This window comes from Notolabrus celidotus, chromosome 7 (genome assembly GCF_009762535.1).
Source record: "Notolabrus celidotus isolate fNotCel1 chromosome 7, fNotCel1.pri, whole genome shotgun sequence".
Classification (NCBI taxonomy): Eukaryota; Metazoa; Chordata; class Actinopteri; order Labriformes; family Labridae; genus Notolabrus; species Notolabrus celidotus.
The window spans coordinates 814,320-828,361 of NC_048278.1; the positions used below are offsets into that span (position 1 = coordinate 814,320).

The 14,042-nt window shown below is 40.3% G+C and overlaps 1 protein-coding gene across 3 annotated transcripts in view; it reads left to right on the forward strand.

Moving 5' to 3' along the window:
• Positions 1-10,418: 10,418 nt before the first annotated feature.
• The window catches only part of add3a (adducin 3 (gamma) a), a 150,682-nt gene continuing 147,058 nt past the window's right edge, over positions 10,419-14,042 (forward strand). For 2 of the 3 annotated variants that reach the window (XM_034688004.1, XM_034688008.1), the window contains exon 1: positions 10,419-10,541. The gene's annotated coding sequence lies outside the window, so the exon portion shown is untranslated. The remainder of the gene's footprint in view (positions 10,542-14,042) is intronic. The other variant, XM_034688007.1, reaches the window with a different exon arrangement.

Consider the following 14,042-nt stretch of genomic DNA (forward strand, 5'->3'; position numbering starts at 1 on the left):
ATTTGCAGGGTTTTATTTCAAATATAACTTCTATTTTTGTCTATTTTTTTTACAATAATGGGTCAAATAAGCAAATTTAGATTACTTACTGTAAAAAAATAATAATCTGGACGACATCTCGCGACCCCCCACTGATGTCTCACAACCCCCCATGGGGTCCCGACTTTCACTTTGGGAACCCCTGAGCTACAGTAAAAGGTGCAGAACAAAACAAAACATAATAAGTAATAAAAAGTAGTCACAAAATAACTAAAAATATACTATATATATTGCGCAAAATACCTAAAGACTCAGCTTCTCATTGGCTGCATGGATGTTAAAGCTCACACAGAGTGATTGAGTCACATTGATCACAAACTCATGTATACATGGATGTCCTTGGTGGGAATGCAGTGCTCTTGATTCAGCTTGTTGCTCTTGAGTTCATTTTCTTTGTATCTGGTATAAGTTGTGTTTCCATGATCCTCTTTTCTTTCCCTCTTTCAGCTCTATTTCTGCCAGCTCCTGCCCTCCCTCGTAATATGCCTCAGCTGTCCTTGTGACCGGGTGAGGGGTAAAAAAAAAGGGACAGAAAATAGAATCTGGCTCTAAGAATAGAAGCCTGATGGCTCATCATTGTGGGCTGTTTGAGGTAGGCCATGCAACCATTTACACATGTTGGAGAGCTGCTGAAGAGGGGCCGGTCCTCCACTCGCCTTGTTTAGATCACTGATTGCGGCAGGAGCTCGAATCTCTATGTGAGCATGTTTCTGTGTCTGAGCGCACACACGGGTTTACCATTCACCCCTACACACACACACACACACACACACACACACACACACACACACACACACACACACACACACACACACATACACACATGTAGGGAGCAGATGACAGGGGGTTAAAAGACAGAGCAGAGACATCACTGATGGGATCCCTGTCACAGCATACACTTGAGGTCAAAATGATTAGCCCCCCAGGAATTCTGGAACATTTTCCTTAAACTCTGCCCAATGTTTGAATCATTGATAAAACTTAATATAATCAAACATTCATCAGTGTTCTTTAGTAGCTTTGGTGCATTTTGGAATGTAAAATACATTTTTAGGATAACTTTATATCAAATATAATGAAAAATGGGGTGGTCCAAATTATTAGCCCCCCTACTTTTGAAACACACCTGTGCAGTCAGCTGGTTTCCTAACAACACCTGTAGGTCAATTGGCTTCCTAACAACACCTGAGCATTCAAACAGCATTCAGATTTACTTCTGGGACTCCAAACAGGGCACTTGAACATGTTATTGAGAGAGACTACTCTTACTAACCATGCCAAAGACAATGGAAATCAGTCTTCAGCTCAGAAAGAAGATAATGGAGGCTCATAATAAGGGGGAAGGCTATACTGTCATTTCCAGGCGTTTTACAGTGTCTAGAACAGCTGTATGTTGCATCATTGTAAAGTACAAGGAGACAAACTCTGTTAGAAACAAACCTAGGCGTGGTAGAAAACACAAGATTTCAAGAACTTTGGAGAGGAAAGTAGTCGAAGATGTCAGCAAGAAGCCCCGGACATCTTCCAAGATGATTGTTGCTGACCTGACCTCCATTGGAGTTGATGTTTGAAGGAGCACAGTTGTGAGGGATCTTCATCATAGTGGGCTTCAGGACCATCGTCCCAGAAGAACCCCCTTTACTCAAAGAGCAGCACATCAGAGTCAGACTGAGGTTTGCCCGAGAACATTTGAAAGGTAAAGATGAGTTTTGGAAGTCTGTCTTTTGATCTGATGGAACTTTTTTGGCACATGGATGTTGTTCATGTTTGGCCAAGAAAGGAAGAGTCTTTCAACCCTTAGAACACGGTCCTCAGAATTAAACATGGTGGAGGGAGCATCTTACTGTGGGGCTGTTTTGCAGCCTCAGGCACAGGAAATCTTGTTCTGGTGCATGGCATCATGAAAAAAGAAAGTTATGATGACATTTTGAGGGATAATATGAAGAACTCTGCTCTTAGTCTAGGCTTTAGTTGGTGCTGGGTCTTCCAGCAAGACAATGATCCAAAGCTTACATCAAAATTGGTCAAACAGTTCTTAAAGGACACCAAAACCAAGGTCCTGGAGTGGCCCGTACAGAGCCCAGATCTAAATCCTGTGAAGAATCTGTGGCGGGTGCTCAAAGTGAATGTCCATGCTCAGAAACCATGTATTTTGGACCAGCTGGAACGATTTGCATTGGAAAAATGGGTCAAAATCCCTCCAGAGACATGTGCCAATCTTGTAAAGAAGAGGTTGTTGTCTGGTGTGGCTCAGAAAGGGCGCACTATTGACTACTTAGGGCCAGGGGGCTAATAATTTTGGACGTGCCATTTTTACCTTTTCTTGTTTCAATTAATTGCATCAACAAAACATCCAAATCAAACATAGTGAACATTTGTCTTTGTTATTTTGGAAACACATAAACTATAAACACTTGTTTTTAATGGTCATTTTCATGGAGAAATCAAGGGTTTTATCTGATTTCACAAGGGGGGCTAATCATTTTGACCTCAAGTGTACATTTAAAAATGAGGCAGATCAGGAACCAGGAAGATCTAAGTTAAAGTAAAGACTTCAACACGTTTAGTGTTTAAAGGGGGATTTCGTAACACAAGTAAATATTGAGTTTGTTTAATCAAAGGTGAATGAAAGCAGGCTTTGTGACTCACGATTGTTTGATTTTATATTGCTAAACAAACTCAGGTTTATTTTATTTAACAGGCTGTTACAGCACTGAAAAAACATTTCAAGGGGACTGTCAATCAAATATTGTCCCCAAGGCGATCACATTTCAGACAATGAACTTAATGTTCAGATGTTGGAAGCGTGAGAAAATATGATGTCAGATGTCAGGTGTCAGGGATGTTTGGCAGGGATGTGAAAGAAAAACGGATGTGGTTGAAGACGAAGATTCATTACTGAGACAATTCTAATCAATCAATCAGTCTGTGTGTTCTTCTATAATACAGAGTCATGTCACACTGTCAGTCATTTCAGGACACACAGCTCTACGTGGAGTTATTTACAGAGACCAAACCCAAACGAAATATTCTGAATGACTTTACTGTACTTTACTGGGACTATTGCATAATAACTTTCCTGCTCACATGTGAAGCATCTGATAGGAAATAAGTAACTGACATAAAACAAGTCAAGGAGAAATCTATGTTGTCCCAGACTTTCAAGGAAATTAGATTGAGACCCCCTTCCTGTTTAGTGACTTACATGGACAAGTTTTGTGACCCTTAGGCCAGCAGAGCCAAGGAGAGTACAATAAATAACTAGGGGTTAAGATAATTTGGGCTCTCTAGTAGGCTATTACACTGGCTCACAGACCTATAAAACGTCTTGGTCAACAGCATTCTGGGAGTCAGCAGATTTGCAGAGGTGTTCTCCCAAGCATTCAGGGTGTTTGTTCGGTACTGGTATTGTTTTCTTGTAACAAAGGTATTACCATGCAAGCAAGCCAGTGTCACGAAGATTCCTTCTGCATCTACACATCACGGGGGGTCAAGATACGACACATATTAAATATTGAATCTTTCTTTCTTTCTTTCTTTCTTTCTCTCTTTCTCAATTTAATTTCGAAATCTTTTTATTGGATTTTTACGGGGCTCCGTAGATTTTTGTACTTTTTTTTTAGACATCTATTCACACATCACAACATGTATCAACCAAAAAACAAAGACAAACAGCAGAACAACTTCACGAGGCAATCCAAGCCTAACAATCAACCAGACGTAAAAATAAAATATACAGAGAACAACAACATGTGTATTTCAGGCAAAACAAAACAGAACAATGTTCACTGTTTAGAGGTTAAGTTTTGTTCAAAGTAAGAGAGGAAGGGTTTCCTGACTTTAGAAAAGACTTGTACTGTGCCCTTAATGGAGTATCTGAGTTTTTCAAGTTTGAGATGGACCATCACACTTGCCGCCCATTTACTGTGTGATTGTGGTTCTGTGGATTTCCAGTCTGTCAAGACTAAACGGGGCCAGTAGTGACAGAAAGGCTAAAGCATCACCCTGTGTGACTGTAAGTGTAAAATCTCTGGGGACAACTCCAAATAATGCATCCTGGATCAGGATGGATCTCCTTACTACAAATAGTGGAGAACGTCACAAAGATGGCCGACCAGCGGGAGCAGGTCTCATCTAATCCTGGGAACATCTTTGCCACTCTGCTCCTACTGAAGTGCAGTCTACAGTCATGGCCAAAAGTTTTGAGAATGACACAACTATTAATTTTCACAAAGTCTGCTGTTTCAGTTTTTATAATGGCAATTTGCATATACTCCAGAATGTTATGAGGAGTGATCAGCTCAACTGCAATTAATTGCAAAGTCCCTCTTTGCCTTGAAAATGAACTTTATCACCAAAAACACATTTCCACTGCATTTCAGCCCTGCCACAAAAGGACCAGCTAACATCATTTCAATGACACACAGGTGTCACACACATTAACACAGGCGTGGGTGTTGATGAGGACAAGGCTGGCGATCAATCTGTCATGATTGAGTGACTGGACACTTTAAAAGGAAGATGCTGCATGACACCATTGTTCCTCATCTGTTAGCCATGGTTACCTGCAAGGAAACACGTGCAGCCATCATTGCATTGCACAAAAAGGGCCTAACAGGGAAGTTTATAGCAGCGAGTAAGATTGCACCTCAGTCAACCGTCTATCCAATTATCAAGAACTTCAAGGAGAGAGGTTCAATTGTTGCCAAACAGGCTCCAGGGCGCCCAAGAAAGTCCAGCAAGCGCCAGGACCGTCTCCTGAAGGTGTTACAGCTGCGGGATCGGGCCACCACCAGTGCAGAGCTTGCTCAGGAATGGCAGCAGGCAGGTGTGAGTGCATCTGCACGCACAGTGAGGCGAAGACTTTTGAAGGAAGGCCTGGTGTCAAGGAGGGCAGCAAAGAAGCCACTTCTCTCCAGTAAAAACATCAGGGACAGACTGATATTCTGCAGAAGGTACAGGGACTGGACTGCTGAGGACTGGGGTAAAGTCATTTTCTCTGATGAATCCCCTTTCCCATTGTTTGGGGCATCTGGAGGAAGGCTTGTTCGGAGAAGACGAGGTGAGCGCTACCATCAGTCCTGTCTCTTGCCAACAGTGAAGCATCCTGAGACCGTTCATGTGTGGGGTTGCTTTTCGGCCAAGGGAGTGGGCTCTCTCACAATCTTGCCTAAAAACACAGCCATGAATAAAGAATGGTACCAGAACGTCCTCCGAGAGCAATTTCTCCCAACCATCCAAGGGCAGTTTGGTGATGAAGAATGCATTTTCCAGCATGATGGAGCACCTTGCCATAAAGCAAAAGTCATAACAAAATGGCTCGGGGAACAAAACATTAAGATTTTGGGCCCTTGGCCAGGAAACTCCCCAGATCTTAATCCCATTGAGAACTTGTGGTCAATCCTCAAGAGGCGGGTGGACAATCAAAAACCCACAAATTCTGACAAACTCCAAGCATTGATTATGCAAGAATGGACTGCCATCAGTCAGGATTTGGTCCAGAAGTTGATTGACAGCATGCCAGGGAGAATTGCAGAGGTCTTGAAAAAGAAGGGTCAACACTGCAAATATTGACTTATTGCATGAATTCTGTGTAATTCTCAATAAAAGCTTTTGATACTTATGAAATGCTTCTAATTGTATTTCATTATACCATAGAAACATCTGACAAAAACACCTAAAAACCCTGAAGCAGCAGACTTTGTGAAAATGTAATATTTGTGTCATTCTCAAAACTTTTGGCCATGACTGTATGTATGACCTTAAACTGTAATAGGCCGTGTCTGATGCATATGGATGTAGAGTGAATTCTTGAACTTGCAGACTGCCATATTTCATCAGAAACGTCAGTCCCAAGGTCTTCAGCCCACCTCTCCCTGAGGGGATTCAGAAAAGAGGTTGCCATTTCTTGAATTGAGCTGCATAGTTTGGATATCAGGTCTGGCTGTGAAAGGTCCCAAGCAAGAAACTCATCTATCTGACCCCGTGGTGAAGATGGGAAGGGCACAAACAGCTTCTTGACAAAATGACATACTTGAAGGTATCTATAGATGTGTGAATGTGTGAATGCCATACTCTTTCTTTCTTTCTCTCTCTCTCCTATTTACACATGATGTTCCCCTCTTGCGTCGTAAATCATCGCTAATACTCAGACATGAACAAGTTAATATGAAAATACAAGAATGACAGCATTCTTCTTCCTCTTCTTCTTTTAATAAAAACATGACACATTGCTTCATTCCACTCAAACAATGAGTCTTTCTTTCTGAGTAGTGAATCAGCCTAGATTTATCACACCTTAATGCCATGTAATGATGAGTTCCTCCAATGCAATCATAATTAGTTTGATTTTGTAATCCCCAAATTACCAGAGTCTTTAAGTCATATTATAGTTATACTCATAGGTCAATATCCTTCAGATGAAAGAGAGGATCAGTAGAAAGAGATGACTGTACTTCGATCCTTTCATTACGCACTTACCATTATTATCGAAACCCTCTTACAAACAAAACACCTGCATATAAAAGGAAAAAGGAGACACAGAAACTTTGAAAGTTCTTGTTTAATTTGTAAACTTTGTAAATGACAACAGTCCAAAATGACTGCTTGTTTGTTTGTGTAACCAGATCAACATCTAATCCTCGCTCTGATCATGCAACAGACAAATGCACCCTAAAAGGTAGCCTTGCATTTTATTATGTAAGCTGTTCAGAGGGTGGAAAAGAGACCAGTCAGTATATCAAGCTGTCAGAGAAGAGTAGTGGAGTAAAGGAATATTTGGCTCACGTGTTTCATCAGAAATGTGCAAAATAAAAGATGAATAAACAAAGTGACCTCACTGACCTCATGGTGGTTGAGCCTGATCTCCGCTGTTTGTTTACCAAACAGAAACAACCAAGAAAGAAAGAACCTCTTCCAAAGAAGTGTCATGGTGCAAATTGATTAAATACTTTCATGACATCTTATAATTACAAATGAGGTGTGGTTGGGTGTCACTGAAAATAATTCAAGTTCCAGAGGACGGAGACGTCAAGCTTTTCTGGGTCACTCAACTGCAACCTGTACCTGCCCCATTTACCAGCTGCTTAGCTTTTACCAGCTCCTGTCTTATATAGCTTTATGTCACTCTTAACCTAACCAGAGCTCAGAGGTCTGTTTGTGCTCAGCTGAGATGCGGTATCCTTCCTCTGGCATTAGAAACAGGTCGCTTCCACTCTGTTCCAGAGGAGGAGAGGAAGTGTTCCTTGTGTGATCTGGAGGAAGTTGAAAATGAAATGCACTTTTTATTCTACTGTCCTTCATATCATGATCTCAGGTCCCTCCTTTTCAACAGAATATCAGAAAACTGTCCTGATTTGTTTTGCATGTCCGATGAAGATAGACTTCAGTTCCTGTTTACACACAAAGTGTTCCAGTTTGCTCAGTTTGTGAAATGCTGTTCAGCAGCGTAGGAGCACACTCTATGTCTGATTTAGTTGTTGTCACTGCCAAATGTCTGAAGTATAACTCTGTGCTTCTGAATTACTTTAGGTCATTGTTGGACATGTGCAGTATTGTTACTGCTCTTCTTTCTTCTATTTTTCTTTTTCTTCTGATGTTGTTGCTCCTATTTTGTTTTGTTTTGTAGTGTCTTGTACGTCCATATGGGCTGGGCACCTTAAGGTGCACGACACGATGAATAATAAATAAACTAAACTAAACTAAACTAAACTAAACTAAACTATATATTCATTTTTGATTGAATGAATATAACCCAGCATGGACAGAGGGTGTTCTTGCCACCAGAGGAACACATACTTTGATGGGGAACATATGAGTTGATGTTCCTACCACGTGAACTCATCTAGCTGCATGACGGGTTCTCAAGTATGCTGCCCTGACAGTTCCTAGAGATTAAAACACACCTGGGCTTTATCTCTAATGACTGACATGTGTGCAACTTGCTTTCAAAATGCTAACGTAGGCGTTTCAGTAGAAATGACCAGCAATCGTTAACAATACTTTTCTTTATTAGACAATTGACGACAATAACAGGTGTGGACATGAGTCAGATGTTAAGGTGCGCTACGATATCTGGTATGATATCCACAGTGAAGATGATTTTGTTTTTATCTTGGTATTAATTTGCATTTATTTACCTGCAGTAAGATACACTTGCAAAGGCATAAGACTCACTTAAAATATGTCCAAACATTTCTATTTAACACATTAGACAATCAGTGTTTGTGTTAGTCCTTTACAAAACATTAAGATCATTAAGGAAATCTTATTTCATTCTGTATACTGCTTCATGTTTTATTTGCTTTTTCATCATTTAAATAACAACTCATCTAGATTATGTTTGGTCCAAAAATACACAAAAAGAGTTGTATGAAACATTTGTGTCATTTTTTTTTATCTATACACATCTATATAATCTAGATCTATACACAAGCACACACACACACACACACACACACACACACACACACACACACACACACACACACACACACACACACACACACACACACACACACACACACACACTCTGAATCTGAATTGGTTGTGCACCAGATGTATACGTGTAATACAATCTGTTGACGCTTAGGTAAAGTATGTGTTTAGTTTGCATTTCTTCTATCTTTAATTATCCTCTTCATATCTTTTATATTACATCATTTATTTTTGGGCATAGCTAATTCTAAATATTCTGATACTATTCTTTGACTTTCTCATACTGTGTATAAGAGCATACTGTAATGACTGAATTTCCCCCTCAGGATAAATAAAGTATTTCTGAATTTGATTTCTGGTTCTGTATTTGCATGCAGTTAATTAAACTCACAAACATATCCTCTAAGTTTTTCAAGACCAACAACATCATCATTAGCTATACAATTTACAAAAAATAACACAGAGGAAGAAAAGAACTCAAAGAAGGGGCATTATACTCTACTTCATGCATCTTTTTTTCACAAGCAAAGACTACTCTTCACTGTTGAATCAGCATGTTTCCTAAAGGTGTGTGAGGTAATATGCAGGTTGTACACCAACAGTTTCTTCTAGTCATGTTCTTGTGGGTGAATTCTCTCTGTTGCCTTCAGGGCATCGCTTTACTCTGCCTATTTTATAAACAAACCGCATTTCTAAATCGTGTATTCCCTCTGCAATTAGATTGTTGAATGCTCCTTAAGTGGTTGTTAGACATTTTTTAATGGACTTCTTATCTTTATTTTTTTAATTATTTTTTAACAGACTGACCCATTTATTGATATTACACAGCCTATCTTTCACTTGTCTGCTGCTACCGGTGCTGTAGTTCCTGTGTTCAGAATCAGAAATACTTTATTTATCCCGAGGAGGGAAATTCAGTCATTACAGAGCTCTTATAAAGAGTAGGTAAGAAGGCCAAAATATTAATAGAAGAAGGAAATTAAATTGCACAATTCATTGTTGTCCGTATGTCCTTGTTTATATTTGTAGGGGCCATAATGTTGATTTTCTATCTTATGTCAGTTTCGATCTTTTTTGATATTGATTTATTTTGAGTGTTTGATAATAAATAGTAAACCTACTATGAACTTTGATTTTGATTTAATGGCAAGACGCGTCGCAAGCACAACCCCATTTAGTCTCTGCGGCACCTTACAAGCTGAGCCGCTTCAATATTTATGTCATTTTTGTGCAAATTGCCCCTAGAGGGATTAATAAAGTTGTTTGAACTGAATTGAAGTGAACAGCCTCAAGGCCACTAGATGGAGGCAGAGCAGCATATATCCAACAGTACTTCTGAGGGAGTTATTTGGTAATATCTTGGATGTTTATCTGCTGCCAAATGAGCCTTTAACAAATTAAAATTGGACAATAAAAAGCAGTGTTCCTGTAAATACAACATATTCCTTTATATCAGTGATCTAGTCATAATTAATTGGTCACTTTCAACAACATAGTAGATTTTAACACTTAAACACACTACATTATGTAAATCCAGCTTCTTTTATAGGCACAGTAGCTCACATCATGTTGATCACACCCATAATGATTATTCTAGGCTGGTTTGTAAGTCTAAAAACCTGAATTGTGAGATAGGTTATATTTATTATGTTATATGTATTGCATGTTGTATCTTTTGTTTGAATTGGGGCAGACATAAATAATACACATCTCTAGCAGCCTGTCTGAATCACGTGTGCTCCGTCCCGGTCCAGGGATTTGATGAAATGCGCGTGGCCGGTGTGTCTGTGAATGAAAGTTCACTTCCTGTCACATTGTTTCACATCGTTTCCGCTTTAGCAGAAACATTAGATCTATAGAACATCTGCACTGCCTGCGCTGTGGTCTAGAACCCGCGTGAACCCCATCGCAGTGAGTGTACATCAGTGAAAGTGCTCCGACGCATCGTGCCTGAACGGAACCTTTGAATTTCAAACCGTGAGTTTAGATAAAGGTCCGGACCGGGGACGCTGGGCTTCTACAGGACGTCTGACAGCTCCTTACCAGACCTCTTCACACCACTGAAGGTATTTAAGGATTTTATTGAAACGTTTTAGTCACTTTGAAAACATTTCCGTGTTGTTGTTTCGCAGTCCCACGTGTGTTTCTTGCATACAGCTGTTTACCTTCACGCATGTTTTGGGTCGCTTCTCTCTACAGTGCTGTCAAGGGTAGAATAAAACATTCAAAAGGTATTATATTGATGTCTGGACTCGTGCAATACACTTATCCTGTCACTGGTACCAAAACATCTGTATTCTAACTGAAAGAGAGTCAATGTGTGAGTACAGTGTTTAATATTTGAGAGGACAAACTCTCTGCTCTTTATTCATCATTTTAAACCCCTGGATCATTCCTCAGGTAGTTATTCAGGTGTATTACTTCTGGCAGTGCAAGTGTCACTGACTGTATTATCAATCAATCAATCTTTATTTATATAGCACCAAATCACAACAAACTTTATCTCAAGATGCTTTTCCAAACAGAGCAGGTCTTGACCATACTCTATGTTCCATTATAAACAAAGACCCAACATCAAGACAGGATAAGATCCAGTCCCTTCTTACAGACAGGACTCAGTCTGATCTCATCTTAATCCACCATGAGCAGAGCACTTTGCAGCATTTACTAAGCTACAGTGGCAAGGACAAACTTCCTTTAACAGGCAGAAACCTCCAGCAGGACCAGACTCATGTTAGACACACATCTGCTGAGACTGTGTTGGAGAGAGGGATAGAGGGAGATGAAGAGAGAGAGAGATGATAGTGGGGAGACAGATAGTAGTAGTTGTAGCAGCTGGAGTCTGGCACGTCCACAGCAGCAGAGATCCAGAGGAACCTACGAGACAAGGGAGCTCATGGACTCCAGAAAGGTCTATGGTTAGTGACTTTAATGTGACAGGGAGAGTTAAAGTGAGAGACAGGCAGAGAGAGGAGAGAGAGGGAAAGACAGGATCCCAGTGTGTCAGTCTAAGCCTATAGCAGCATAACTAAGAACTGGTCCAAGCCTGATCCAGCTCTAACTATAAGCTTTATCAAAAAGGAAAGTTTGAAGCCTACTCTTCAAAGTAGAGAGGGTGTCTGCCTCCCGGACCCTGACTGGTAGATGATTCCAAAGGAGAGGGGCCTGATAAGTGAAGGTTCTACCTCCCATACTACTTTTAGAGACTTTAGGTACGACCAGCAGGCCTGCATGTTGGGAGCGTAGTGTTCTAGAGGGGTAATAGGGCACTATGAGCTCTTTAAGATATGAAAGTGTCTGACAATTAAGAGCTTTGTAGGTCAGAAGAACATAACTGTGTTGGATAAGAAAATCATATTCCTAGTTGTTTTGATTGAGGATTGATTGTTTTTCATTGAATAAGGTCAAAGGTCAGGATAGGGTATAGCGCATTTCTCCACAGCTGTCTTTGAGCTGCTTTATTTACTGTGGGGTTCAAATGATAAGCAGGCTGTTTTTATATGTTTTTGTTTAGCAACTGTCAAATTATCTTGTTTGTTTATGCTGTTTGCATTTAGCCCTTCGATTTCCAGTGTCCACGACAGTTTCTTTTGTTGGGTAGATATCAGTGGCAGTAGATTCCTGACATAACTAAGGCTGTTTTCGAAACCTACTATACTAGCAGTACGTACTGATTTGGCCAAAATTCAGTATGTAGTAAGAAGTATGTGAACAAGAGCAAAATCTGCAGTATGCCAAAACTCCCTGGATGTCTACTGATTCTGGAAAATGTCACAGTATGCATTGGACCAGTCTGCCTTGCGTACTGTTTCCCACAATGCACAGCGCTCATTCTGCTTTTTCTTTTTTGATGGGAGGAAATCCATTTTTGGGTGCTGTGAAAGTTATCAAATTCCATCTAAACCACTTCTCAACTTTTTAAATCATAAGTGATGCTAAAGAAGCAGTTTATCTGTCAGCTTCGCAAATCGGAAATCCAGTGACGTCTGACCCAGCATCCTGCAGACCAGATCCAACAGAACAGACAGACTACATACTAAATTCAAACGCAGTATGTAGTATGCAGTACCTACTGCATACTACATTAGTAAAACAGCTGAAGTGACATGATGAGCTGCTCTTTTGAAAATTGAGGACCCAAAGCAGAACCCTCAAATTGTATAAAGAAATAATAATATCTAAGATTTTTTTGTTCATCCTTAAAGGAGCCATTGCAACCTCACGTCAACCAAAAATTAGTCTTTAAACATTACTAACCTCTTAACAAAGCTTTTAAGTTAAGCAGGTTAGCCAGTGTTTTCAGTTTTTGCAGGATGACTTTTCGTCCTGTAGGGATGTAAAATAGTTGAATCAATAAGTGAAACCTGTTAAATGTCAAACATCTGGGTGTCTTTGTGCGTGCATGCAGCTCCCTCCACCTCCCTCTCCGTTTCCCGCCTTTTCAACATTTGTTATGATTTTTTCTTCTCCCTGACTCTCTTCCTCTCATCATGCCCTCAGGCTCTGCAGATCAAACACCCACCCCGCTCTCCCCCTCCCTCAAATCCACATGTTACCCGTGAGCTTCCTCAGCACCTCTCAGATATTTCTCAACCCGTAATGACTCCCCGAGGAGATCCGTTTCCACACCAAAGCCTGGGCCGTGAGAACTTAAAAAGAGCCCAGACAAATATGAAAATTGTCTCCAAAAGGACTGACATTCTTGATTTCACATTTTTGTTGGTTTTCTCCCTTCCCTTTTTGATCCTCAGGGCTCTCTGTGAATGTTCACCATATGGACCTGAAATCCAAAACGGTATTCCCCCTTTCCCTGATTCTCTCAGATAGAAAGGGGCCCTCGCTCTAAAACCCTTCAGGGACTTTCTCTAAGTGAGATATTTAACCCAGAGCCCATGATGGAATAGAAAGAAAATGCAAACATGCTCCATATTTATTTTCCCTCCTTCCCTGCACATCCACTTTGATGTGAACTTGCATTTTCTCTGCTGTTTGGCTAAAGTCCTCTTGAATAATGCAGTTAGTTTGGACTCCAGGGACGGAGAGAGAGGGAGGTTCCTCACTCTTAAAGCTATTCTTACATAAGCAGAAAGGAGGAATACCACATACTTCTTATGTTTACTGAATCTTGTTTTTAAAGCAACAACTTATTAAGCATTTTTTCAAACAATGAATGATGTTTTCATCTGAACGTAGTTTCAAAATGCACATTACTGACCTGTTTACTCCCCAAAACAACGACAGTAACCCGAGCGTCTTCAGCTGATTTCTGCACAGGAGATAGCTCTGCAGGAATGAGCTGCAAGCTTTCTAAAGAATGTGTTTGTGCTGCTGGTGATTCAAAAATAATGATTTATATAATATTGTGACATTTTGATGTATTACGAGTGACAGTGATTATGTAAGACGCTTGCAGATATGTCAAAGAATGTCATCAGACAATCAGAAATTGCTTTTCTACAAGGCGGTATTGTAATTTCAACGGGGAATCTTGAATGAGGACAACCTGGCTCATAAAATAACTGCAGTCCTTGTGCTGCTCAGGATGTTTCACTCTGTTCCTGTCTTGG